Genomic DNA, 27624 nt, shown 5'->3' on the forward strand with positions numbered 1-27624 from the left:
TATTTTAGGGTTTTAGAATAATTCAAACTTTGCTCTTTCATTTGACCTTACATTATCAAGTTATTCAGTAAATGTGTGTTTTCAACTAAAAATTCCTGTGAAGGGTTAAATCACCCTGTCTTTGTTTAACAGGCTATTTGTTTCTTTAGATGTGTTTGTTTTATGTATTTTTTCTGACATTCTAATTTCATTCTATTAGAACTCTTATCAAGCCATTTCTGAGAAATATCTTTTAAATTAAAATTATTTTTAATTTCATTATCTTAATTGCATTAAAGTGAACAACTCTCAATATCTGTTAAGTGTATTATGTATATCACATTTATCAGCTTCTTTCAAGAGGTGATTATACCTTTTTAATTAGAATAGACTTCCATGGTATATGCATATCTCCTTTTCTCAATATGCAAAGTAACTTAAGAACTTATAAATAATTACATAGTAGAAGCCCTACTTGTTCATTTTCTGGGGAAAAAAAGCTTTTTCATTAGAGTTCATATTATCACTGGCCTCATGTAGTCATAGTCAAGGAATCATTTTAATCATTACAGACACTGTAATAAGAATTGTACATTTTATTTTTACAATGGCCCTAGGAGCTATCTCCTCAGTTCTGTCTCTCAGTTTGAGAAATTCAGTCTTAAAGATGGTAAGGAACAAAAAATATCAACAAGTTATAGGCCATGTTGTGAGTGTTAAACTCTCATTCAAACTAACTTATTTCTGACACTGAAGCCTGTATATTTATCCCACACCACTGTCAGAGAGGAGTACTGGAAACTTGATGAAATACTAGTAATTTACTTGTGATATTTGAATAATTGATTCCGATTTCTTTCTCCCTGATGAACAAACTGCTAGACTGAGATGTACATTTTTGGATCCCAGACAAAAAGAGAGAGAGAAAGAGTAAAGAGAAAAAGAAGAGGAGGCAGATAATATAGCATAAAAGAAATACGATAGAATTAGGTGGAAATGGAAAAGATGATTAACATTTAAGTAACCTTACCTGCCACGTGTGGGCTTTGTTCAAAGCACTTAATTCACATCAGTCCTAGACAACAAATAAGAGCTTTCCCTATTGAAAGATATAGAAATTGACATGTTGTTAGGTACATTAAGTAACTTCTACAAGGCTACAGAGCTAGGAAGTAGTACAGCCAAGATTTTAAACTAGCCAGATCCTGACACTTAGCATTTCACAGCTTGTTGCTTTTTATTTCTTTGAAGATTTTACCATGTAAAGAAAGGCCAATTATCACTATTTATAGACCACAGAGGGAAAAGTAGCTCATAGATTCAGACATTAAAATGTAAGTTGAATACTCAGTTATCTTGTAATATCATTACTGGAATAAGCTAAATTTTATAATAATGCATATATGGAAGGTATCAGTATTAAGAATACTTTAAAATGGGAGCCCATGGACATATTTTATAATAGATATAAATGTAACTACATGAATTAGATGAAGCAAAGGTGAGTCAAGGGGAATGACATAGGTAGGTCACATAAGTAAAGAAAACATAAATTTCTCATCTATGCTTGATGTACTACCTCTTATGTACTGCATTAAGAAGTTGGATTACTGACAAGAATGAACTAAAATTGCCTTTTTTCAGAGACACTAATCAGTTCATTTTACAAAATTGCATGGGTATAAAAGACAATGGGATGATTTATTTGGCCATTTTATGATATAAAATATGTTTGGTATGTCTCTGAATAAAGTATTTCCTGGAAATAGCTTTTTAATTGACATTTGCTTTCTAATTCTTAATTGCACTAAGGTATTTTTGAAATCATGTAATGTATAATATAAAAATATAAGCAAATTAGTAAATTATTTCATAGATTTTTTTTTAAGTAAAACAACTCTTCAACCAGTAGTATCCTGCTGCAACCAGTAGTTACAGTAGTAAGCAGTCATGATGTGCCTATGAACAAAACCATTACTGGTAATCTGAGTAGTGGGCTGACTAGTGAATATGGGACATCAATGAGAAGTCTTGTGCAAACAAAAACATTCAAAATTGAAACAGAATATGTTTATTTTCTGAAATGCTTACTTGTCAATTCATTTGTATCAATACTTAAAATATACTTTCTTTTAAGCAGTGTGCAGAGTTCAGTTTAATAAATTTGTGGGGTTATTTTTCTTTTTGTGTCACATCATATCCCTTGGTAGTGTATTTAAAGTTTTATCTAGTTGCTTGTTGATTTTGATTTTCATTTATTAAAATAACTTTTTTTTCCCTGATTCCTTATTTGGATCCTCTACATTCCTCCTATAAGTGAAACCAGCCAGTATTTTTCTTTTTCTTTCTGGCTTATTTCACTGACCTGATCCTTTCCAGCTCCATCCATCTTTGCTGTGAATGGCATGAAATGAAAAAAAAAAAAAAGTTTTATCTATCTTCAAAAGGAGTTTTGATGTTTAGAAACAATTGTACACAATAAAGTATAAGGACAAAATACACACACACACATACACACACTATCTCTCTCCAGGTACTTTTGTGAAAGAATAATCAAGTTAGGAATTAATTCTGATCAGGGAAAAGTGATAGTAGGATGTGACATTATAAGCTCTTGTAAACTGTGGAGGAATCATATGTGGACTGACAGAGAAAATAGAAAGGAATGGCTTGAGGAAAGACAGAATTCTTAAATGCTGTGGTGGTCAGGAATGAGCCAACACGCTCATATTGTGGTCAGGAATGAGCCAACACGCTCCTGGGTACACGTCTGAGGGACAAGTGGTGGAGCAGGTTTGCAAGGCAAGACTTTGCTGCTCAGTGAGCAGAGCTCTTACTATTGATTAACAGTAATGGATAAGCAGATTGATTATATGACAATGGCAAGAGGAGCAGGGTCCAAGGGAGACAAAGGGTAATCAGCTTTTATGGGGAACAGGAGAGGACATGTTGGCCACATACGCAGGGAGAACTTCGTGTGCAGGTGCTTGGTGTAATTTCCAGGCTATTCCCAGACCACTTCAGACCATGGCCACACAATCAGTCAAAAGGCTACTGCATCCCCAGCTGCCCAGTGATGTGGGCCATTGTCTTAAGGCAGTCATGCAGGAGTGCCTTATCCAAATTCTTTTACACACACACAGATGCATGAGAGGCCATACACACACAGATGCAGGGGCCCTGAGTGGTAGAGAGACCACAAAATATGTGCATTAAATTTTAGAAATGTTGATATCGCTTCCAGTTTCAGAAATTTCTGTATATTCTGAAACTGGCACCTTTTAGTCAAGGCAGGGAGAGAAAAGAGAAAGATCAGTACCTTTCTTTTTATGTATTATTATTATTAATTTTTAAATTTTATATATTTTTACATCATTTTTCATTTTTGCACAATGTATGCATTTTCATCTTGATTATAGTCCCCATACAATTCCCACTTCTCCGTAGTGTGTTTCTGGTTTATAGTTGCTTGTTGATTTTGATTTTTACTTTATTATAATTAGTCTTTTTCCTGGTCCCTTATTTAAGTTTTCTAAATTCCTGCTATTGGTGAGACCATCCAGTATTTTTCTTTTTCTTTCTGGCTTATTTCGCTGATCATGATCCCTTCTAGCTCCATCCATGTTGCTGCAAATTGCATGTTTATCTTTTTTGATTCCTGAGTAATATTCCATTGTATGTATGTACCACATCTTCTTGATCCAGTTATCTATTTTTGGACATTTGAGTTGTTTCCATAGCTTAGCTATTGTAAATAGTGCTGCTATAAATATAGGGATGCAGGTGTCCTTTTGAATTAATGTTTCTGTGTCATTTCGGTAAATACCTAGAAGTGGAATTCTTAATAAGCAAGGGAACTTAAAAGGCTTATCTTGGGCAACATCAAGATGAGTAGTTCTTAGCCACCTTGAAGTTTGTATAGAGACCTTACCTGGGTACAATCACACATATAATGTCCAGATGTTCCTGATAACATGCTCTCACAGTGATGTCCTTTAAGTGGCTCCTAGTAGCAGAATAGCGTGCAGAATGTGTAGAGGATGGGGAAGGATTGGTGAGCTGCCTCCAGTTGCCTGTGTCCACCTCATGGATCAACCAGCAGTTATGTCCTCTCCATTACTGCCTCAGACAATTGAGGATCTTATATGACTGGAGTGGAAGGATGTGGTGAGAAGTAAAACTGTGGTCACTGACTAAGCCATATTGTGGAAGACTTAACAATTTCAATGACTTGTTTGATCTCAATTGTACATACCTCAGTATTGGCAAGGAAAACTTTCTGGATTCATTTAAACAACTAAAATTATTGAAACTTTCTTTAACTTAAGGCAAAAGTAGAGATATTTGGAAATTAAAGGTGCCTTGGAAAATTGGAGGGAAAGACTGAAAATAAAGATGATATGATATTATCGATATGTGGAGAGTAAGGTGAAACTAAAGAATTATACTGGTATGTAGGTTGAAGGTTGAAGCTTGGTGTAAAAAAGAGATTAATATGTCAGAGTATTTGGGAACCAGTGATTGTAATTACTGTCTAATGCTCTTATTGTCTAGTGCTCTTACTAATGTCAAAAATTTTATGACTACATAATTCAGAAATCTTAAGAATCATAAGTGTTACCTCCATTCTTAGTCAGTGTACTACAGTAAGATAATAAAACTTGATGTTAAAGCAGAATAGTTAACAAAGTGCAAGATAATCAGTAAAAGAACTAATAGGTAATTAGTTAAATGATAACTAAAGAACTAATTAGCTACACTAATAAAATTTTTGCATAGGACTTCAGAATTTATCAGTGAATACTAAAGAAGTGTTTCTACAAACCTTAAGTATAGGCTTATGCCTTGAATTTTCTATTTGCTATGAATGACTAATAACTGGCTAATACTATGTCTTAGTCTGTGTAAAAATGAAGGATTTATTTCAGTTTTAAAAAATTTGGAAAGGAGGGGATAGTCTTTTTCATGCCACTTTAATACTAATGAAAAGGAAACACAAAATACACTGCTTATGCATAACTCTGTACGAAAGGAGATTTAAAAAATATACATCTCCTGAATAGTTTCTTGTAATGTTTTTCTTGTAATGTAATAGTTTCCTGAATAGTTTCTGAAAATGAAAGAAAAATTATGTAAATTTTCTTGAAATCCTAACTCCGTATTTACTCCTCCTGTGTTGATACATTTAGTCAATTTATTTTCAACTAATATATAGCATTATAGATGAATGAAAGTAATATACCTGTGAGTACCTACCTCTTATTACGCCTCTAATTTTTTGAAGTATCATTAAGTTATAACACTATATAGGTTTTAGATGTACATTTTCTCACTTCATCACTTGGATATATCACACAATGCTCACCATCAATTAATTAGCTTATGACTGATGATAGGTATAATAGATAGGTATAACAATTAAAAATGAAGTAAAAAAAAAATTGGGCCTCCCCTGGTGGCGCAGCAGTTGAGTGCTGGGCTGAGCAGTTGAGAGCTGCCTGCAGCTCTGCAGTGCCGGTTCCATCCACAGCTGCCGGGCAGGGTCCCACATGGCACACAGACCTCTCCTGCCGCACCTGCTGCTCCCCTCAGCAGTGTATTTTGTCAGTTTGCCTGTTCTGTTTCCCGCTCTGGCTCTGGTGAATTCTCTCACCCTCCCACGCATCTGACTGTACCGAGTACTTGTATAAATAAATAAATATATCTTTAAAAAAATAAAAAAAATGAAATAAAAATGAATAAATCCAGAAGAAATCACTAAAAAATATTCTTTTAGTTCCTTCCCTAAGGGAAAAAAAATCACACAGCCATCATAATGCCACTAAAGCTAATAACGGTTAATTATTAAGCAGAGCTTATGGATTAACCCTTTATGCTTCATTTGTAATAACTGTCTTTATACCTATATGTTATCAATTATAAGCCAATTAGGTAGGCTCAGTGTTTTAAATCTCTTTTTATGGTACCAATAATATTTGCTTTTATTACTGGGCTTAAATTTAAAAATATATATAAAATGTTTAGGTTTATTAGAAAGTTAATTAGTTTAAATTTTATTAGAAATTTAAAAGTTTTAATTTTTTTTTGTTATTATTTTTCCACTTGATCCCTTATTTGGTTCCCCTATATTCCTCCTATAAGAAAAACTATCCAATATTTTTCTTTTTCCTTCTGACTTGTTTTTCTTTTTCCTTCTGACTTATTTCACTGAGCATAATTCCTTCTAGTTCCATCCATGTTGCTGTGAATGGCATGAGTTTATCTTTTTGATTGCTAAATAGTATTCCATTGTGCATATATACCACATCTTCTTGATCCAGTCATCTGTTTTGGGGCATTTGTGTTGTTTTCATAGCTTAGCTATCGTTAATAGTGCTGCAGTAAACATAGGGGTGCAGGTATCCTTTTTAATTAATTAATTGTGTCCTTTGGGTAAGTTCCTAGGAGTGGAATTATTGGGTCATATGGCAGCTCCATTTTTGGTAGTTTGAGGAACCTGCACACAGCATTCTCTAGTGGTGGACCCATCTGCATTCCTACCAGCAGTGTAAGAGAGTTCCTTTTTCTCCACATCCTCATCAACATTTGTTGCTGCTACATTTTTTAATATGTGCCATTCTCACTAGTATAAGGTGGTATCTCATTGTGGTTTTGATTTGCATTTCCCTGATTATACCTGTTGGCCATTTTCATTTCTTCTTTGGAGAAGTATAATCTTTAGCTCTTTTGCCCATTTCTTGACTGGATTGTTTATTTTTGTTTTTGCTAAGTTTCATCAGCTCTTTATTAATCTTTGTGATCAGTCCCTTGTCAGTTGTATGGAGTGAAAAAATGTTCTCCCAATCAGTAAAGTGTATTTTTGTTTTGACTAATGTCTCTTTTGTTTTATAGAAGCTTTTCAGTTCGATGTAATCCTAGGTGTTTATCTTTTCCTTCACTTTCTTTGCTTTGGGGGATAAGTCTTTAAAGATGTTACTGAGATGTATATCATGTAGTGTTTTGCATATTTTCTTCCATATATTTTATGGTTTCAGGTCTTAATGTTCAATTCTTTTATCAATTTTGAGTTGATTTTTGTGCATGGTATAAGGTACTTGTTTAGTTTCATATTTTTGCATGCGGTGGTCCAGTTTTCACAGCACCATTTATTGAACAAGCTGTCATTGTTCTGTCCCCTATTCTTTGCTTTTTTTGTCAAAGATAAGGTGTCCATATATGAGTGGCTTTATTACTGGGCTTTCTGTTTGATTCCATTGGTCTGTGTGTTTGTTTTTGTTCAATGCCATACTGTTTCAGTTATTATGAATTTGTTATAAAGTTTGAAATCTGGGAGTGTGATCGCTGTAGTCTCCTTCTTTTTAGTCAGGAGAGCTTCATCTATTCAAGGCTTTTTTGTGGCTCCATATGAATTTCATCAATATCTGTTCTATTTCTTTGAAGAATGCCTTTGAGATTTTTTTTTTATCTGTATTGCATTGACTCTATAAATTGCTTTCAGTAGGATGGCCTTTTTTTTTTAAGATTTATTTATTTATTTATACAAGCACTGGGCACAGTCAGAAGCGTGGGAGGGTGAGAGAATTCACCAGAGCCAGAACGGGGAACAAAACAGGCAGACAGATGAAATACACTGCAAAGGGGAGCAGCAGACGTGGCAGGAGAGGTCTGTCACTCCATGTGGGACCCTCGCCAGCGGCCGGGGACGAAACTGGCACTGCAGAGGCTGGAGGCAGCTTTGCAGCCCATTGCTCAACCACTGTGCCACCAGGGGAGGCCCAGGATGGCCATTTTAATAATGTTAATTCTTCCAATCCATGAGCAGGGGATGTCTTTCCATTCCTTTGTGTCGTCTTCTATTTCTTTTAACAATGTTTTATTATTTTCTTTGATTAGGTTTATTTCTAGGTATTTGATTTTTTGTTTCAATTGTAAATGGGATGGCTACTGATTTTTGTGTGGGATTTTGTATCCTGCTACTTTACTAAATTGGTTGGTTATTTTGATTAGTTTTTCTGTGGAGCCAAGCTCCCTTTCCCTCTGGTAGCCACCAGACTGTTCTCTGTGTTTATTTATTTATTTATTTTTTAAATTCTTTTTTTTTTTTAAATAGAGGCATGTTTTATTTGTTTGTTTGTTTGTTTGTTTGTTTGTTTGTTTTGTTTATACATGCACTGGGTACAGTCAGAAGCGCGGGAGGGTGAGAGAATTCACCAGAGCCAGAGTGGGGAGCAGAGCAGGCAGAAGGACCTAAGTACACTGCTGAGGGGAGCAGCGGGCAGCAGGAGAGGTCTGCGCGCCATCTGGTGGCCGGGGAGCAGCCGGGGATCGAACCGGCGCCGCAGAGGCCGCGGGCAGCATCGCAACCCAGTGCTCAACCACTGCGCCACTGGGGAGGCCCTGTTCTCTGTGTTTAATTGTTTGTTTTTGTTCTGTTCATTAGCTTTATTTATTTTTATTGCACATATGAGTGAAAACCCTGTAATTTGTCTTTGTCTGACTTATTTCACTTAGCATATTGCCCTCAAGGTTCATCTACATCATCTATGTTGTTGAAAAGGTCAAGATTCCTCTTCACAAAAATTTGGGACTTCTAAGGAGCACACAGGGAGTAGCAGTCAGAAATTTCTGCCATAAAGGTCCACTGAAAAATACATGGAAGAAATTAGGACAGAGGGATTGTGATTAAACCAAAGTTGTGTAAAAGTCTGAAGAGAGCAGGAAAAATAAAACAAACTATTGCTAATGTCAGTGTCTCTCACCTGGAGAGAAAACCATGAGTGAATAAAAAATGAAGGCAGTAGGTATATCTAGAGCTGAATCTCCAGATACATTTCTCAGATATTCTTAAAATGAATTCTCTTTCCTTGAGCTGCAAAATTTTAATGACAAATCGTGAACCTAATAATAGTGATGATGTTAATAGAGAAAAAAATAAGAGAAAGCACAGAAATACTAGCACTATAATGAGGTCTATGAGGACATGACAAGCCTTATAAAATAGAATTTCCTTGAGGAGTACACAGGAAAATGAATCATCCAGAACTATAGTCCTTGTTTTATTAACTCATGTATAGGTAAATAACTTCCTTGCCTGCAGAGAATGCAGGGAAACAGGTGAATGAATATGCACAGGTAATATGAACAGGGTTCATAAAATTTAAATACTTAATACCTGAACAACTATGATTTGTGACATTTCTCTCCATTACCTCAGAATATTCTTTCCTGTATAGTAACATAGGCAAAAAAATATATATATATTGCTGCCTTACTTTTCAACAGTTGAAAGACCATTTATTGTATGATAATGAAATAAATCTATTGTAATGAAAGAGAATGTCAGAGAAAAGCAAGTAACACTGAGTTAGGAAATCATGAGTGAAGTATTTATCCATATCTGTGAATATGTAATTACCTTCATATTCTCTGAACAGTTTAAAAATAATTATGTATGCAGTTGTTTTCCCACTAACTCTCTTGATCTTCAAGGACTTGATGATGTTTTCCTCTAAGTGAATTTTTTTAGTATTTTATTTTGTATAATTCTTAAACCATTTTTCATTTTTGCACAATGTATACATTTTCATTTTGGTTATATTCCCCATACAATTGCCCCCCCCCCTTATTTTGACCCTAGTCCTTCCTCTCCCTGCCTCTCCCCCTCCCAGTAGTGTGTCTCTGGTTTATAGTTGCTTGTTGATTTTGATTTTTACTTTGTATTAATTAGTCTTTTTCCTGGTCCCTTATTTAGGTTTTCTAAACTCCTGCTATGAGTGAGACCATCCGGTATTTTTCTTTTTCTTTCTGGCTTATTTTGCTGAGCATGATCCCTTCTAGCTCCATCCATGTTGCTGCAAATTGCATGTGTTTATCTTTTTGATTGCTGAGTAATATTCCATTGTGTATATGTACCACATCTTCTTGATCCAGTTATCTATTTTTGGACATTTGGGTTGTTTCCATAGCTTAGCTATTGTAAATAGTGCTGCTATAAACATAGGGATGCAGGTGCCCTTTGGAATTAATGTTTCTGTGTCATTTGGGTAAATACCTAGGAGTGGAATTGCTGGATCATATGGAAGCTTTATGTTTAGTAGGTCCAGAAATCTCCACACAGCTCTCCATAGTGGTTGGACCAGTTTGCACTACCACCAGCAGTGCAGGAGAGTTCCTTTTTCTCCACAACCTTGCTAACATTTGTTGTTGCTAGTTTTTTGTTTGTTTGTTTGTTTGTTTGTTTGTTTTAAGATTTATTTATTTATTATACAAGCACTGGGTACAGTCAGAAGCGCGGGAGGGTGAGAGAGAATTCACCAAAACTAGAGTGGGGAGCAGAACAGACAGACTGACGAAATACACTGCTGAGGGGAGAAGCGGGCACAGCAGGAGAGGTCTGCGCACCATGTGACCATGTGGGTTTCTTTAAGCCAGTGGCCATTGGTTTATATAAGTCTTTTCTGTTATTTTATGTTTAACATTGTTATTTATAAACCTTTAGCATTAGTTTTCTACTTCCAAGAAAATTTTCCATTTATTTAACAGTGAATTTCTGTATTATGCAATTTACTATAAGATTCTGGTTTTATAAGATTTTTCTATTGTTTTATTCATTCAAAAATATTTATAAACCTGGGCCTCCCCTGGTGGCGCAGCAATTGAGCGCTTGGCTGCAAAGCTGCCCGCAGCCTCTGCAGCACCAGTTCGATCCCCGGCCGCCTGCGAGGGTCCCACATGGCACGCAGACCTCTCCTGCCGCCCTCTGCTCCCCTCAGCAGTGTACTTTGGTTCTTCTGCCTGTTCTTCTCCCCACTCTGGCTCTGGTGAATTCTCTTGCCCTCCCGCGCTTCTGACTGTACCTACCCAGTGCTTGTATAAATAAATAAATAAATCTTAAAAAAAAATTATAAACCATTTCTAAATAAAATAGTCCACATCTAAGTTCAAAACAAGAACATAAAAATGTTAGCAGAGTACTTTAAAACTACATAAAACATACTAGACCAGATATTTTTTATGAATTTGTTTGCATTTTAAGTGGTTGACTTATTCTTGTGCCCTACAAGCAATCACCAAATCCTGTTGAATCTACCTCCTACAGCTCTTCTAAACCAGTCTCTATTACTGCTTCATCAGTTTGACTCCTTATCATTTCTTCTCCAATTACCATGATTGTGTTACAAATAATTCACTTGCTTTGGGTCTTTCTACAGCTCCTTCTGCCAACCTTTCCAATCTATCCTACATCCTGTTTTCAGAACTGGTCTAAAGGAATCATTTCCTACCTGTCAATTAACCTGTGACCCACAGCTTCTCTGAGGTTCATCTGGTATTCCCTGACTTAAAGTCATTCTACCTTTCAGCCTTTTCAATGGAGACATTTGCAGTTTCTTTGATGTAACTTACTCTTTCTCATCTTTGGTTATAAGACCTCAGTGTTGAGTTTATCTGGAAAGTTCTCTTGCCATTTTCCACCTTCTCTGACTTTCTTCTGTTGGCCTTTTAAAGACAGAAGATTCTTGATCTTTCTTGGAATACATATACTACCAAATGCTGAATTAGGGAACTTTCTTTTTTGGGACATATGGTACTCAGTGCATATTATAGCATTTCTTTTATAGGAAAATGTGTCTATACCTGTTTTCTCAAATTGTGAAGTCTTGGAGGAATTAATTGGCTGTGTCATCTTTATCTGACTTAGGGAGCATAGTGATTATCATATGACAGATATTCAGTAGGCGTTGATTAAATAGCTAAATAAAATGTCCAATAGCAAATTATTTTAGGTAAGATCGCTTCAATGCTGTATTTTGCAATACAGGTTTGAGCTGGAACAGCTTGGTATTAACTTTAGGAAGAATCAACTGTGGAAAAAAGACTACTTTGTTATGAAAATTGAACTGTGTGCTTGGTCATCATTAGTACAGGTAGAAATGCTTATGCATGTTACCTCCTATTTGTTTTAGGCAGCCTAATTCATTTTCTTGTTAATTTTTTTTTTTTTTACTAAAATTGAAGTTGAAAGGTAGGTGGGAAAAATATTTACCTATGAAGTAAAAGAGGTATAAAAGAGCTTATAAGCTTTTTGAGCAACACCAGTCAAGACATAATGCACTTTCAAAGAATTAATGGCTGATTGAGAATAGTTGATGATCTGAATCACATCTGGGAAATATTAACCCCAAATAGTTATTAATCCTACAATTTGTTATTAAGGTGAGATTAAAAAATAGAACATATGGATGTTTAATGGTTGATAGATGAACTGAAAATTTTAGAGAAATTACACTAACCACTCAAGCTTTCAAAAAGCATAGGTCAGCATTAATGTTAAATAGGTTTTTATTGTCTGTATTTCATGTAATTAGTATTTTGAATTAATGTACCATAGTAAGCAAAGTGGTTTCTTAAAATGGTTTACCTTTGTTTTATTTCAGCAAAGTAAAACCTGTTGTGCTAATAAATGTAATGCTTAACTTAGTTTTCATCTCCCCTATAATTAGGTACAATGTATACCATAATATTTCAATTAAATTCAAAGAATCTTTTCAAATAAAAGCATGAGACTAGAATTTATAGACATGAACACATACACCCACAAGCACACATAAATTCGCATACAATTAATATCCTACAAATGTTTATACATCCTGCAGACTACATTTGGAGACAAAATTAAATCTGTATTGTGAATTTAGATTGCTCAATTTAATAATGTTATTTCTTTCATCAATTGATGTTTACCTTAAAATGCAATGCTCTTTTGGTGCACGTTGGAAGAGATTTCTTCTTGGGTCCTATTGAGAATTGCTCTAAGATATACCCACATTATAAATCTTAGATAAAGAAGTTGGCAGAACAAACATAATATAGTTTTTAATTCTTTCTGTTTATAAATACTATATTAACTGAATGATCATAAGTCCTAGTTTGTCTGAAATAGCCCTGGTTTATTTTTGTTGTTCTAGAGAATAATTATTTAATGTGCCCCATTCATTTTTAAAAGCATCCTCATTTGTATGACAAATTGTGTGGTTACTCTTTTATTAATTCAGGTAATGTTAACTGCATTAAAAATAAACCTCAAACGTATAATAATTCAAACGCAAAAAAATTATTATCCTCACTCTTGTAATAGTCTAATAGGAGTTCCTTTTTCTCCTTTGTAGAGAGGCTAATCATCCTTCTTAAGAGATCAGAAGTAGAACACAATACTGCTACTACTATTTATTGGGCTCTAGCACATTCACATTAGTGTACTTAGGTACGAGGATGGTAGAAAATATGTTCGCCTTGGAAAAAGAGAAAATGCATTTTAACTGAAGAGACTAGTTGTCACTCAGTATCCATTCTCCTTTTTTCCTGGTCATTAGCAATATCTTGATTTTGAGGCAGTAATGCATCTAACTAAAAAACCCTAATATTTTTAGTGTTTTTGCAGCTAGTTGTGACCAAAACACTATGTTCTAGTCAGTGAGATGTAAACTTATGTGTTCTGTGGAATTTCCAGGAAGACCACTTAAAATATATTCTTTCAAATAGATGTCAAATCTTTTTGCCTGATATATGTCCCCTTTGCTATCTACAATGCAGATGTGTTGTCTAAGCTTCCACAGCTAATTTGAACTCTAAGGTGAATTTAAGGATGAGATCACATGCTAGGATGATATAGCACATTTGTATAACCCATTGAAATTGATTTATGCTGTAGACTTCAATAACATTGAGGCATTGCCCTATATTATATTAAGTGAAATAAGGAATAAAGAATTTCTGATCTTTATTTTTTAAATATTTATGCTAGAACACATGGATGTGAAAGGAAATAGACCCATTTATTAAGAATGTTTTTCTTGGGCCTCCCCTGGTGGCGCAGGTGGTTGAGTGCAGCACTGTGAAGCTGTCCGCAGCCTCCGTAGCACTGGTTTGATCCCAGCCGGCCTGCGAGGGTTCAACATGGCACAACAGACCTCTCCTGTCGCGCCCGCTGCTCCCCTCAGCAGTGTATTTCGTCTGTCTGCCTGTTCTGTTCCCTGCTCTGTCTCTGGTTGATCCTCTCACCCTCCCGCGCATCTGGTCTGTACCCTGGTTCTTATAAAAATTAATTTTTAGCCAATAAATTAAAAAAAAGTAAAAAGTAAAATAAATAAATACATCTTTAAAAAAAGGAATGTTTTTCTTTGTGCACCAGAATATGGTGATTATTTTTGTTCATATTTTCTATTTTTTTCAAAATTTTCTATAACACATACATATTTTATTATTAAAAGTAAACATTTAAATTTAGTATGTATTTAAAAATAATTTAGGGTAGTCTAGTGTTGATATTTTCCCAGTAATCATACATTTTAGCAGAAAGTAACTTCAAAGAACCTTTGTAATCCAGAGTTAATGTATAAAATTGACATATACTAGAAAAATACCTGAAAAATCTATTATGTGCTTCTTGTGAGTAGAATGATGAAATATAAACAGATCCTGGTTTTATTATATATCTTAGAGGTATTAGGCACTAATATATTAGTTACCTAAAAGAATTAATAGGTATTAGAGTTTATTCAATTTCTAAGCAAGTTAAAAGTGACCTGAAGAGTGAAAACTACCAGCCACCTATACTTATTTTCAGACCAGGGTATCAGCTTTCCTTGGATTTCAGGTCTCCTTATTGCTTTATATTTGTGTTCAGTTTTTTTCAAAGCAGTTTTCATCTGTTTTACCATGCTTATGTAATTTTGATATTCTTCTACTTTTATGTATTTTTTATTACTTCTCTAAGTCGAACAGAGACGGGTCATCAAAATCAGGACTTAGGACATCACGAGGACTAGAAATTCAATCTAAGAAAAATTAACATACCGCTTATCTGTGAGATAGAGGACCTTTTGTATGACTGATAGTTTTTGTAAATATTTTTATTATTAAATTATTTATTATGTAAAATTTATCTACTAAGTATTTTAGAACTAGCCCTTTGACCAAAAAAATACATTAAAGATTTTACTTTTTTAATTTCCTAGGGCAACCATGGCATATTTCACAAGCTGGTTGACTTAAAATGACAAAAAGTCATTCTCATGGTTCTGGAAGTAAGGAATCTAAAATCAGTGTATTGATAATGCCAGGATCCCTTTAAGACACTGGAAAAGAATCCTTCCTTGCTTTTTCCAAGCTTCTAGTGTTTGCCAGCAGTCCCTTGCATCCCCTAGCTTGTAGTTTCATCACTCTACTTTCTGCCTTTGTTCACATGACAGTTTTCTTTTCTCTGCATCTGTCTGTGTCTTCTCATGGTTTTCTTGCAAGGATACCAGTATTTAGCTTTAGGGTCTACTCTAATTCATTATGATCCTATCTTGATTACATGCAAAGATTTTTTTCAAAATACAATCACTTTTCTAGATTGCAGGTAGACATTAAGTTTGGGGGGAAACCTTTCAAACAGTGGCATGTCAGCATGTCACTTTTCATTGTGATATGAAAAGTTTGCTCATGATTTAAAATGGAGTAATAATATTACAGTGAAACATAGACTGATCCAATATGAAGTCAATACTGTTTTTCAGTGTCTGTCTCTTTCTTTGAGGTTAATATTTGACATTCTGAGTAAACTCAAAGCTAAGGAGAATTAAACACATTAGCATTAGTAAAAAAAATAGTAAAAAATTATTATTTGCATGTTGGTAAAATAATGTTTTCTCTGTGTCTTCATCATTTTAATATTTTATTATAAGTAAGTGTCATGGAGAATATCACCTTCTGTGAAATCCAAAGAAATGCTATTAAATATAACACAGATAATAAAGGAAACAAAAGGATTGGGGAATTTTGTGATTTTTTTCTTTCTAATTTCAGGATAGAATCTTAAATCACAATTTAGGATATCCATATTTAGATCTTGAAAATTCTCTGGAATGATGAAAAATATAATCTTTTTCTATTCATTCTCAGTGTTTTTATTGGTGCGTAACACTGACAGGCTCTGTTCTATTCTGTACTATTTCTTTTTGAAAATGAAGTGGGTACAATTAATAATTACTCTGGGACAGTAGGTATGAACAGACATTCAGTACTGCTATTTATCAGTCAAGTAATCTTTTTATTGTTAATTGGAATAATTGTATCTTTCATAACCTTCAATATAGAAAAATTTAATAATGAGACTGGTTTCTCTTAGTCATTGTTGAAGTTTTACAGTCATTGAACTCAGGAGGAGGAGGGTACTGATTCAGTGAGATGACTCTGCAAATTTGTGTTACCTGGTTTGCATAATCCCACAGAGGGGAGAAACTACAAATGTAATTTGAAGGAAAATGTAAAAGCTACTGTCTGTTTAATATAAAATTTCACATATAGCTAATTATGTATTATTCTTGTACATGTCTTTTTTATCCCCAGTGGTATGGATTACTTTAAATGAAATTAAATGGTATTAAGTATCATCAGAATATCATTGCAAATATTCTGATAGGAGACTTAATTTTTTTTTTTTTTTACTACATTAATCCTGATAGCATCTCTTTGCGGGAAAAGTATCAAAAGTTTTTTCATAGGATATTTAATTTTAGATAACTGCAAGCTCAGGTAAGATCATCTGTTGAGTTTCATTTACATTAAGAATATAGGAAATGAGGTAGGGAAGAAAGGGGCTTTAGAGCAACAGATAATATGGGTATGAAGCAAGCATGGAAAAAGATGTTTGGCTTTGGAAATTATTATCTACAAAATGTTAATCTACAGAATAAGAAAGTTTACTACAGGAATAGGTTCTGGTATGTTCCAGTGACATTAAGCATCCTATTCATCTCTGTGAGTCATGGCCCTTCAAAGACTGATTTCAAAGAATTGCTTGTTATGAGAGAGAGGACATGAGGAGATATTGGAAAGAACAAGTGATTAATGGCATCATTACTGAGTCCTGGAGTTGATATGCAAAACTTACAATATCTGTGTGAACAAAATGAAAAAAAAAAAAAAACCTGGAATGCCTATGGGTTTCCAGTGTGAATAGTTTACCTACGAATAGCTGGTCAAAGGTTGCCCTTGACTTAATAGTCTGATAGAAAGTGGTGATCAGTATTTATTCGAACAACACAGTTGGCTAGGAGTAGAAAAAAATAGATATTCCTGTTGCATAAATTGTGGGAACTTGGCAGCATGTAGAACAGGCTTAAATAAACTCAGGGAGAATGAGGCCTAAACTCATGAGAATGAGATCTGTAGTGAGGCAAGACAGACTCTGTCACTTCATGAGGCTCTCATCAGTCAGGAGGATCTGAAGCTGTACCCAAGTACATTCTTGTACTTCAGCATGCCCAAGAATTTGCGTGTGATAATGAGGAAATAACACATATACTGGCTGTCAAAAAAGAACATATTCCTGTGGTAAAGTTTCTTATTCTATAGATTAACATTTTGTAGATAATAATTTCCAAAGCCAAACATCTTTTTCCACGCTTGCTTCATACCCATATTGTCTGTTGCTCAAAAGCCCCTTCCTTTCCTACCTCATTTCCTATATTCTTTTTTTTTTTTAAAGATTTATTTATTTATTTATACAAGCACTGGGTACAGTCAGAAGCGCGGGAAGGTGAGAGAATTCACCAGAGCCAGAGCGGGGAGCAGAGCAGGCAGAAGGACCGAAGTACACTGCTGAGGGGAGCAGTGGGCGGCAGGAGGGGTCTCTGCGACATGTAGGACCCTCCTCTGGTGACCGGGGAGCAGCCGGGGATCGAACTGGTGCTGCAGAGGCTGTGGGCAGCTTCGCAACCCAGCACTCAACCGCTGCGCCACCCGGGAGGCCCCATTTCCTATATTCTTAATGTAAATGAAACTCAACAGATGATCTTACCTGAGCTTGCAGTTATCTAAAATTAAATATCCTAAGAAAAAACTTCTGATACTTTTCCCCCAAAGAGATGCTGCCAGGGAGAAACCCACATTGGCGCTGCAGACCTCTCTTGTCTCGCCCACTGCTCTCCTCAGCAGTGTATTTCAGTCCGCCTATTCTGTTACCCACTCTGTCTCTGGTAGATCCTATCACCCCCCGCATCTCTGGCCTGTACCCCAGCTCTTGTATGCATTAAGTAAATAAATCTTTTAAAAAAAAGCTTTAAAAATAACAATAATGATATATGTATATGTATGAATATACACATACATGCACCTGCATATCTATAGCTAGTATATATGTGTATATATGTATATACAGATCTGTAAATATATATAGTTAACTGCAAAAAGTTATTTTGGCTCTCTCTATATATATAAGATAAACTTATTTTAAATCTTAAAACAATATTTGTAAAAATTGACCTCTATATATGTACATATATATGCAATTATAGAAAAAAAATTAGTGTCATCCAGTTGGTTATACTATGGAAGTCTATCTCCAGGATTCAGGATTTGATCCTGTTGGGAACCCAGTGGAGAAGTACTGAGGAATGGAGATATTAATACACAAATTAGATTTATAAAAGATGGCTTATTTCCACTTGTCCTTCTTTTGATGAAATATGGAAGATGATAATTAAAGAATCTATGCAGTTTTTAAAAAATTACAGTTTTCATGTCTTTGATTTATTTCATTTATTGAAATGTGTTTAGCACTTTTTTGAACTTTACTATATATACCTGAATGCAAGTTTTTAAAAATTGAGCACTTGAATATTTTACCTTATTTAATTTCTAATATTGGTATTTATTATGCACATACTATGCACAAGGGGCTGCTACAGATATTACTTATAGATTCTATTAAAAATTTACTTTTGTTTTGAGTGTTCTCACTATCAGTTTTTATGAAGATAGAAAAGTTGCAAAAATATTTATCAGCTTCTGGGCATATGCAGCTCTTTCTTGGTCTTTTTCTTTTTTTAAAAAAAAAGATTTATTTATTTATGCATAACAAGAGCTGGGGTACAGGCCAGAGGTGTTGGGGGTGAGAGGATTCACCGGATACAGAATGGGGAACAGAACAGGCAGATTGACCATGGTACACTGCTGAGGGGAGCTGTAGGCGAGACAGGAGAGGTCTGCTGCGCCATGTGGCTTGCTCCCTGGCCGGCTGGGGATGGAACTCGTGCTGCAGAGGTTGCGAATAGCTTCATAGGTTGCGTCATAACCCTTTGCGCCACCAGGGAGGCCCGTTGGCCTTTATCTTTTGCTGATGGCAGAAATTATTTTGAAATTTCTCTCTTGTTAAAATTTTTCATTCTTCTAATTTTTTTCATTGTTTGTTTACATTTGTAGTCTTACTTTTATTATCTTTATTTAGTAAAAGGTCAAGTTATAGAGAATATTGCGGGATATTTCATGTTTTTTACTTTCTGTGTAATGAATATATTATTACTGTTTTAAATACTTCTGCTAATCCTTCCCCGAGCCTATATATTTTGTAAAAATTAACAAAATTACTATATACTGAAATATGCCACCTTGGGAAAAATTTCAAAGTTCAGTGTCTTTCAAACGAATCATTTTGGGGGAGAGCTTTCTCTTCTATGAGTCCATATTACATGTTTATATATAATTTTATTCCAGAGACAGTTGTGTCCCTTCTTCACTCTCTCCCTCCCTTCCTCACTTCCTCCATTCTTTCCTTCCTAATTCCTATTTTTCTATCACTACAATAATAAAATTGAGTTACCACAGAATAAAAAAACAATTTTCAGAGATTTTAGCCAGACATTTGCCATATCCTGTCACCAGGTTAGAGTATGACAAAATGGAATGTGGATACATGGCCTTTTGTAGCTTTTATGTAAGATGAGATTTCATGTTACTTATTTTTCATACTTTGTATTTGGATAGCTACTTATTGCCATCGGGTGTCAGTAGGGTAAAATTACATATAATTTTTGCTATTCATATTTTACTTTCATTTCATATTCTTAGATAATAATACCTGTTTTTAACTGAGTGAATTAACGAAGTTCCAAAAGATAGTAGAATCTAGGGGCAACTGAGGAGGAAGGTAGATTGGACATGAGAGGATTGTTGTAAAGACAGAAGTAATTATATCAGTTCTTTAAAAAATTTTCCATACAGGAAAGTTTTTTCCCTGTATTCTTATTGTTAAGCTGTTGATGACTTTGAAAGCAGAAAGTGTTAGGGTTTATTTGGAGGTAGTGTGAAATGAAAGGATCATCTTAATCTGGCTTTCACGGGGTGGCTTTGCTGATGATAATCTACTATGATCCAGAAATAAAGTTTTCAGAGATTTGAAAGTAATTGAAGCAGCTGGGGAAGATAAAGTACGGAAGCCAAAGGTTTCTTTGCTTTATATTGATTCAATTAGTGAACAACATAGTCTTTAGGCTTTTGGCAATAGATATAGAGAGGTATAGACAGATAGAGTTTAGATGACAAAGAAGATATTTTTAAGGTCATTGAACTGGTTGTTTTGTTTTTTCCTTATCTTAAAAAATAAAATAGTTTCAAGAGATTTTTCAGGACAGTGCTAAATGTCATATTAACTTTCTAAAGAATTAGTTTTAAAACTAATATAGTTGGTGTAGACAAAGATTATTGGGTGCAATTATCAGGTAAAAGAAAAAAGTTACTATAATTTATTAAGCTGTTTCACTCATAATTTTTGTAATAGTTCTTGAAAATTAGTACTGATGAAAAATTCTGGAATAAAGAAAAATATATACTTATTTGATTTAATTTTATTATTTTCTTCTTTCTCCCTCTCATTGGCACTTGGGAATAGCTAATATCCCCATATGAAACAATTAACTGAGTAATTCATGTATATTTGTAATAATAACAGCTGTTTATGTCTGTGGTTTCATATGTCTGTGGTATACGTCTATCCTTTCTAGAAAGGATATAAAGCCACTAGTCATAACCTGTGCTTTCTGTGTAAATTAATTTTTAACTTTGAAGCTTTAATAAAAGAGAATAACTTTAGTATACTCTAAATATTGTCTTAAAAAGCTTTCACAGTGTTATTTATGTCAAAGATGTTTGATAATTGTTTTCTTATATAAATGAGTAAAGCTGAAAGATACCATAAATATCATTTAACTGTGTGTATCTAGACAATTATGTTTTGTGAGCAACTGGAACACTGACCTAAAACCTGAATTGAGCAGGCAACTCAGGATGGGAGTTGTGAGGCTAATTCTGTAGCTGAATTTGTGCTTGACCTTGAGTAAGGCTCTATGTGTATCTGGGAATATATTTCTCCAATCATACAAAGTGGGAGTTGGTCTAGGCATAATCTCAGCTCCGTCCTTCCATCCCGTGTGCGTGAATATTCCAATTGTGCTTGTACACTAGCATGCTTAGCTTTTTAATTACTGAGGATTCCCAGTCCATCTCTGAATAAACTCTGTCAGTTTAGTCAGTGTAGTCTTTTTTATATTTGCTATGAATGTGCTAAGTGTACCCATGGGGAATATTGATGAAAGTGGCATAAAGGACTATTAACATTTTTTAACAACAACAATTCTGCTAATCCATTAAATGGGTTAATTTTTGGAATTAGTCATCCAATTATACTAATTTAATGGTCCTTATGGTTCAGCTAACATTTCTCCATTATGCACAGAGGACATTGCAGAAACTTGACATATGCCTTGCAATTCCATATCCATTTTGATGGTTGCATCTTCTAGGAAGGAAGAAAGGGAAGGAGGGAAAAAAGATGGGATTTGTTTATGTAGATAAGACTTAATTTCAGAGACTCCATAGGTCTCTTTATATTAAAGATTTCCTTCTACAAAAACCATTGCACACATTTCTCTATATGCTTAAATATTTCAACGAAATGTTCTATAATAGAATCCCATGATTAAAGCAACCATTTGACAGTGGACTAATGCTTCACCTCACCTCTCTGTGGTCTGTAGTCAGTGTGCATTTTTTCAGACTCATTTTTCACGAGCTTTCTTCCCTGTGTTCCAGTGAAACTGCTTATTAATCAAACACATTGATGCAACTCTCAAAATTACTGACTTGATGCTGCCATTTTTTTTTTACTAATTTATATTTTACCACCTGCTCAGAAAGATCTCACAAAGTTGATCACTGCCTTCTCCTTTATTTTGTAAGTACTATCTTCACATGACTTCCAGATTTTTGTATTCCTTATATTTTCCTTCTACTATATTGGCTTGTTCTTTATCAAAAATGATGGGTGATCCCATCCACTTGATGGCTTCAGTAACATTAATTAGCACTATTTCTTAAAAGTATGTATTTTCTTCTATGAAATTAGCTCTGAACTCTAGACTTGCTCAAGCTCTCTGTGTGGCATCTAATAGGAATCTCAAAGCTCTGTCCAAAAAGGAATTAATGATTCCTCTCACCCACCGAAACCAACCAACCAAACAAAAAACAAAGGCCTCTTCCCCCATCTTTCTTGTATCAGGGAATTGAAGCCATAATCCCTTCATTTTTCAAGCAACAAGCATAGGAATTAATGTTTGAGTCCTCTGTACTATTAGTATATACTTCAATTCATCATTTGACTTCTTCACCACTACCGTATTAGTTCTGGCTTAGCAATGGCCTCATAAGTGATATATTTTCCTACTACTCTCCTATTCTCCCCACAATAGCCAAAATGATCATTTAAAATTAGATCATATCGGGGTGTTTTTTCTTTTGTTTTTGTCTTTGCTGAAAACCTAAAGGAATTCCTTTCACTTTAAGATTAAAATTTACAGGGTTTAATATATTCTGCAAAGCTCCATATTAGCAGGCTAGCGTACCTCTGCAGTTTCGTAATCCACCATTTCTTATATTGTTTATTCTCCTCCATCCATTTGGTCTGGTTGCTATTCCTTGGACTTACCTTTATACTTGTTTTATCTGTCTTATATATTCCTTGCTTAATTTGTTACAGGCATCTTACCCCATCATTCATTTGTCACTTTTGCTTATATAACATCTCCTCAGAAAAGGCTTTACCCAGCCTGCTTAAAATATCCTTATAAATTCATCATTCTCCATTCCCTTACCTTTCGTTCTTTTCGCCCAAACACTTGTTTAGTGTCTGTTTCTTTGTAACTGTGAGCTCCTCAAAGTCTAGCTAGTCTATCTCATTTTTTTTCAAGTTAATCTCAGTTTAATGAAAAAAAAAAGTTTTAATATGGAAAACTTTACCTTCTTAAGAACACTTATTTTATTAGAAAAAAATATGAGAATATATGTAGTAAAATATAAACAATGGACACCAACTTTACACCAATTTACACTGAAATGCTCGTCCATAGTAGGAGTACAGCAGTTCTTGTTGACTGAAAAACCATTGTTTTTCTCTTAAATAATATCACATTTCCATTGTATTGATATTATTTTGTGCTTCTAAATGTCTTGTGAATTGTTTTACCTTGATATATTTATTTAAATATAATAGTGATATTTCAACTTTCATCTGAAAGTCAGAATCTATTTGGGGGAAAATACTGGTGGCTGTTGTGTTAAAATATATATAAATATTGTTATATATAAATGTTAGCCTTATAAACATTCAACATGTATATTTAGAAATATTTAGTCATAATTTTAGATGTAGATGGAGTTTTTTATGTATTAATCATATCTCAATAAATCTGCATTACAATAAAATTGAGAATTACAGTTTCAGGAAACATTTGAATATTTTCTTTACAGCTCATATCTTCTGATTATAGGTAAAAAAGTGGATACTATGTCTAGTCTTTCATTCTAGTCAAAGTGAAATGTTTATATTCAAAGACACTAAAGCCTCATCTCATTTTTTTTTTCAAGTTAATCTCACTTTAATGAAAAAAATGTTTCATTTTAATGTGGAAAGCTTTAACTTCTTAAGAACACTTATTTTATTAGAAAAATTATGAGAATATATGTAGTAAAGTACAAACAATGCACAGCAACTTTAAGATAGCAGTTACATTTCATCATATCCATGGACTATCATAGAGGATGTGACCTTTTGTGGTATTTGTAAAACTTTATTTTTTGAAGCAAAAGATATGGAATTAATAAAATCAAAGTTTAACATTTGTTCAAACAGGGTGCTGGGCAAATTCTTGTCCTTTCATATTATTACTTACAACTTTTGATATGTTTAAAATATTTTTTAATAAAAAAGTAAACAAGGTAAAGTGGGAAAATTGATTCTGGGTCATTTCAATGAATCTGTTGTAATAGTTGCTTCCATGTACAACTTGAATAAGTTTGCTGCTAAAATTAGTAGTTTTTAAAATGTTTAAGAGGATTTTCATCTGTATTTCAATGTATAGGTTTAATGTCCTTTTCACATTTTTGACATTATTTCACCTAAAATAATTTTTTTCCTTACTTCTATTACTTTTACGCTGCTGACTTTAGGATGTCTCAGATCAGATTCCTGAGAACTGAAACACAAGAAATTTAACAATTTTAAATAAATATAAATAATTTTAAATGGGGAGTTTAAATAAATGTAACACACTTAAAAATTATTTTTACCCTCCCCAAAGTTTCTGTTCTTTTTAGTTTTACCATTACATTCTGTGGTATTAATCTTTTCTATTTTTTAGGTTTTTATTTCTGATACCATTCAGTCACTCACTCTGTGTGTGTATAATATATATGAATATATAAATTATATTTGTTTATATATTATAAATATCCACTGTATACTGTATTATGAATATATATTATGTACACAAAATATTTGTTATATGTAATTTTAATATATTCATAGATATAAATATATTTATGCATTAAATATATTAATATATCTATAAGTAAATATATTAAATAAAATCATGTTATAATGCCATTAGTATGATAAAATAGGTAAAAATGCTATCAGTATATGTGAAATAAATAAATTAAATTTATGAACCTTCTAAGTACGTCAAGAGCCAGTTGCCAATCATAGTGAAAACAGTGGATATGCCATTATGAAAATCAAGCTGTAGCAATATGCATAGAAAAGTAGACCAGGACCTCTCTGTTGGCGCAGTGGGTTGAACGCAGCACTGTGAAGCTGTCCGCAGCCTCTGCAGCACCGGTTTGATTTGAGGCTGGCCAGGGAGCTACCCACATGGCGCAGCAGACCTCTCCTGTCTCACTCACTGCTCCCCTCAGCAGTGCATTTCGGTCCTTCTGCCTGTTCTGCTCCCTGCTTTGTCTCTGGTGAATTCTCTCACCCTCCTGGGCCTCTGGTCTGTACCCTAGTGCTTGTATAAATAAATAAATCTTAAAAAAAATTAAAAAAAAGAAAAGTAGACCAGAAATACATGCATTGTGAGATAAATGTGGTAGTGTGGAAAATGCTAGGTACTGTGAAATAATAGAGAAAGCACCTTTCCTAATCATATAGGTTGAGTAACAAAATCTTCTGAGGAAAAAGAGTCTCTAATTCAAGACTTAAATAAAGAAAACATGAGACTTAAAGAAATAAATTCAAAGACTTAAAGAAAGAAAACATGGTTTAATAATGGTAGCAGCATGGTTTTTGAGATAGGGGAAGTCAGTGTAGGGTAGATTTAGAGCAGTATCCAAGAGTTTTAAATTATTTTGCACATGCCATAGAAAAGAGTGTGGATTTTATATTAAGAGAGCGACAAAATCAAATTCACACTTAATGGGTCACCATGGCTAATGACTCTTCTCCATCTTAATATGTATTGTTCACCTTAAATGTTTTATTAAAGGAGAATTCTCTAACTTCCCAAACCTGGTTATAAACCCCTTACACATTCCCTTCAAGCAATTTGCACTTCATCTTCAGACTATGTTATAGTAAAGCTATTCATTTTGAGATTACATGCTTGATGTCTGATTCTACTCCTGGATTAGACTCTCTGTGATGGTAGAGACCAAACTTTGATTTATCACTCCGCCTTCAGAATCGGTCTCGGTGTATTTTATATAGTAGGTGCTCAATTATTGCATTGAATAAATGATCCATAAGAATATAAATAGTATAAATAGGTGGTTTCAAGATTAAATCTTAGCTCACAATAGCTCAAAATCAGTATTGATTTTAATGTCTGTCATTCTCATTCTTACCTCTCTGCATGTATTTAACAATTATAGAGGACCTTCCTATGTAGGCATTGTGATAGAAATTAAGGAAGATAAGCTATATGTTTTATGAATAATAAATATTTTGAAATTTAGTGGCTGCAGTCCTAGCAATATATGTTATAGTGATGCAACCAGCAATATTAAATGTGCAGTTGACGATGAAAGATAAAATTCTTCTTACTACAATTAAAAAATTTTTATCTTTTATGGATCTCTTGTATTCCCGAAGCTGCATGACAGCATTCAAATGATCTTTTATACCACCACAGAAAGAATTGCCTGAGTAGAGTTTCTTTTAAAGTATTATTACAGAGTTGCTTTTAGTAATATGTTAGGAAAGATAAAATACTCTCCTAAAGGAACAGGTGATGCATTGGGGCTTAACTGCCTTTTTGATATTCTTAACAATCTTAATTTTCTTGAGCAATGATAAGTCACTGTTTATTTAGGAAAGTTTGAAGGTATATAAAAATAGATTTTAGCTGTAAAAGTGAATATGATTTTTAACACTTAATAAACATGCTTTTTAAAAAGCCATTCTAGCTTTGACAAGCAGCTAAAAATCAACTGATAAAAGTGCCTGAATTCAGAAAGATCTCTAGAATTTTCACATTCATAGTGAGTATTATATTGAGAAAATTCTAACAAAATTAATTTTACCTCTTACATTTATCATTTGTGGTTTAAAAAGAACAAGAGCTCCAGAAAACTCACCCTAGGAAAATGTATACATTTTATGAAAAAATTACTTCATGATCTTTGGCAGACCTAAATAGCAATGTAGCTGAGCATAGTAGAAAAGCTATCAGTGGACATTGGGCATTTATTAGAAAGTAAGAAAAGTTGAGATAATCATGTTTACTAGGGGAATATGATGATATGTGCATATTCTTATATTAAAGTTATCTAGTTTATTTTCCAACACACTGTTATTGAAGTAGAAATTGAAAGTATATTGAAGGTCATCTTAATCCATTTTTGAGATTCAGAGAAAGTTGAGAGGTAAAAAAAAATTCAGCTTAGCAGATTAATAAAATATGGGGAAAACATTAAGTAATGAAATCTTGACATAAGTAATTAAATTAATTTTTGGTCTTAAATATTTATTAAACATGGGTGCTATGGGTTGAGTATAAAAGTTTATAAAAATATGGGTATGTCAAGACACAGACTTTTTAAAAACTGCATATGCTATGAGTAAACAAGACATGTCTGCTGTAAAGAAAATATAATTTAAAATAAACCATAACAGCTGATAGTGAAAATTAAATGTAAGAAAAAATTGTTTCTTTATCCTGTTCTAAATTGTGCATTCTTTTACTCATGTGTATTTACTGTAAATGCTACTAAGAGGGCTATTTCCTTAAGTGGTATATGAAATAATTTAAGCTAATCCATTTCATCTCTCTCTTCAGAAAATCTTTTTTCCCTGTGGAAGCTAGGGAATTACTGGCATAAAGCATGGGGCTGGTTAGATTATTGTTATTTGACTGGAATGAGAAATGATGAGGGGAATAAGTTCCAGGAACACCTAGTGTGTGCCTACTATTCTACATATGTTTTGAAATTTAATTCTCACAAAAAGTATATCATTCATTGTTATTCTCCATATATGGCTAAGGAAACTGAAGG

At 33.8% G+C, this 27624-nt stretch overlaps 1 protein-coding gene across 4 annotated transcripts in view; it reads left to right on the plus strand.

The window, feature by feature from the left end:
- EPHA6 (EPH receptor A6) overlaps positions 1 to 27624 on the plus strand; it is a gene marked incomplete at both ends in the record, with an annotated part of 657283 nt that overhangs the window by 63516 nt on the left and 566143 nt on the right. The window lies entirely within an intron of this gene.

This window comes from Talpa europaea (genome assembly GCF_964194135.1).
Source record: "Talpa europaea genome assembly, chromosome: 4".
NCBI classification, from domain to species: domain Eukaryota; kingdom Metazoa; phylum Chordata; class Mammalia; order Eulipotyphla; family Talpidae; genus Talpa; species Talpa europaea.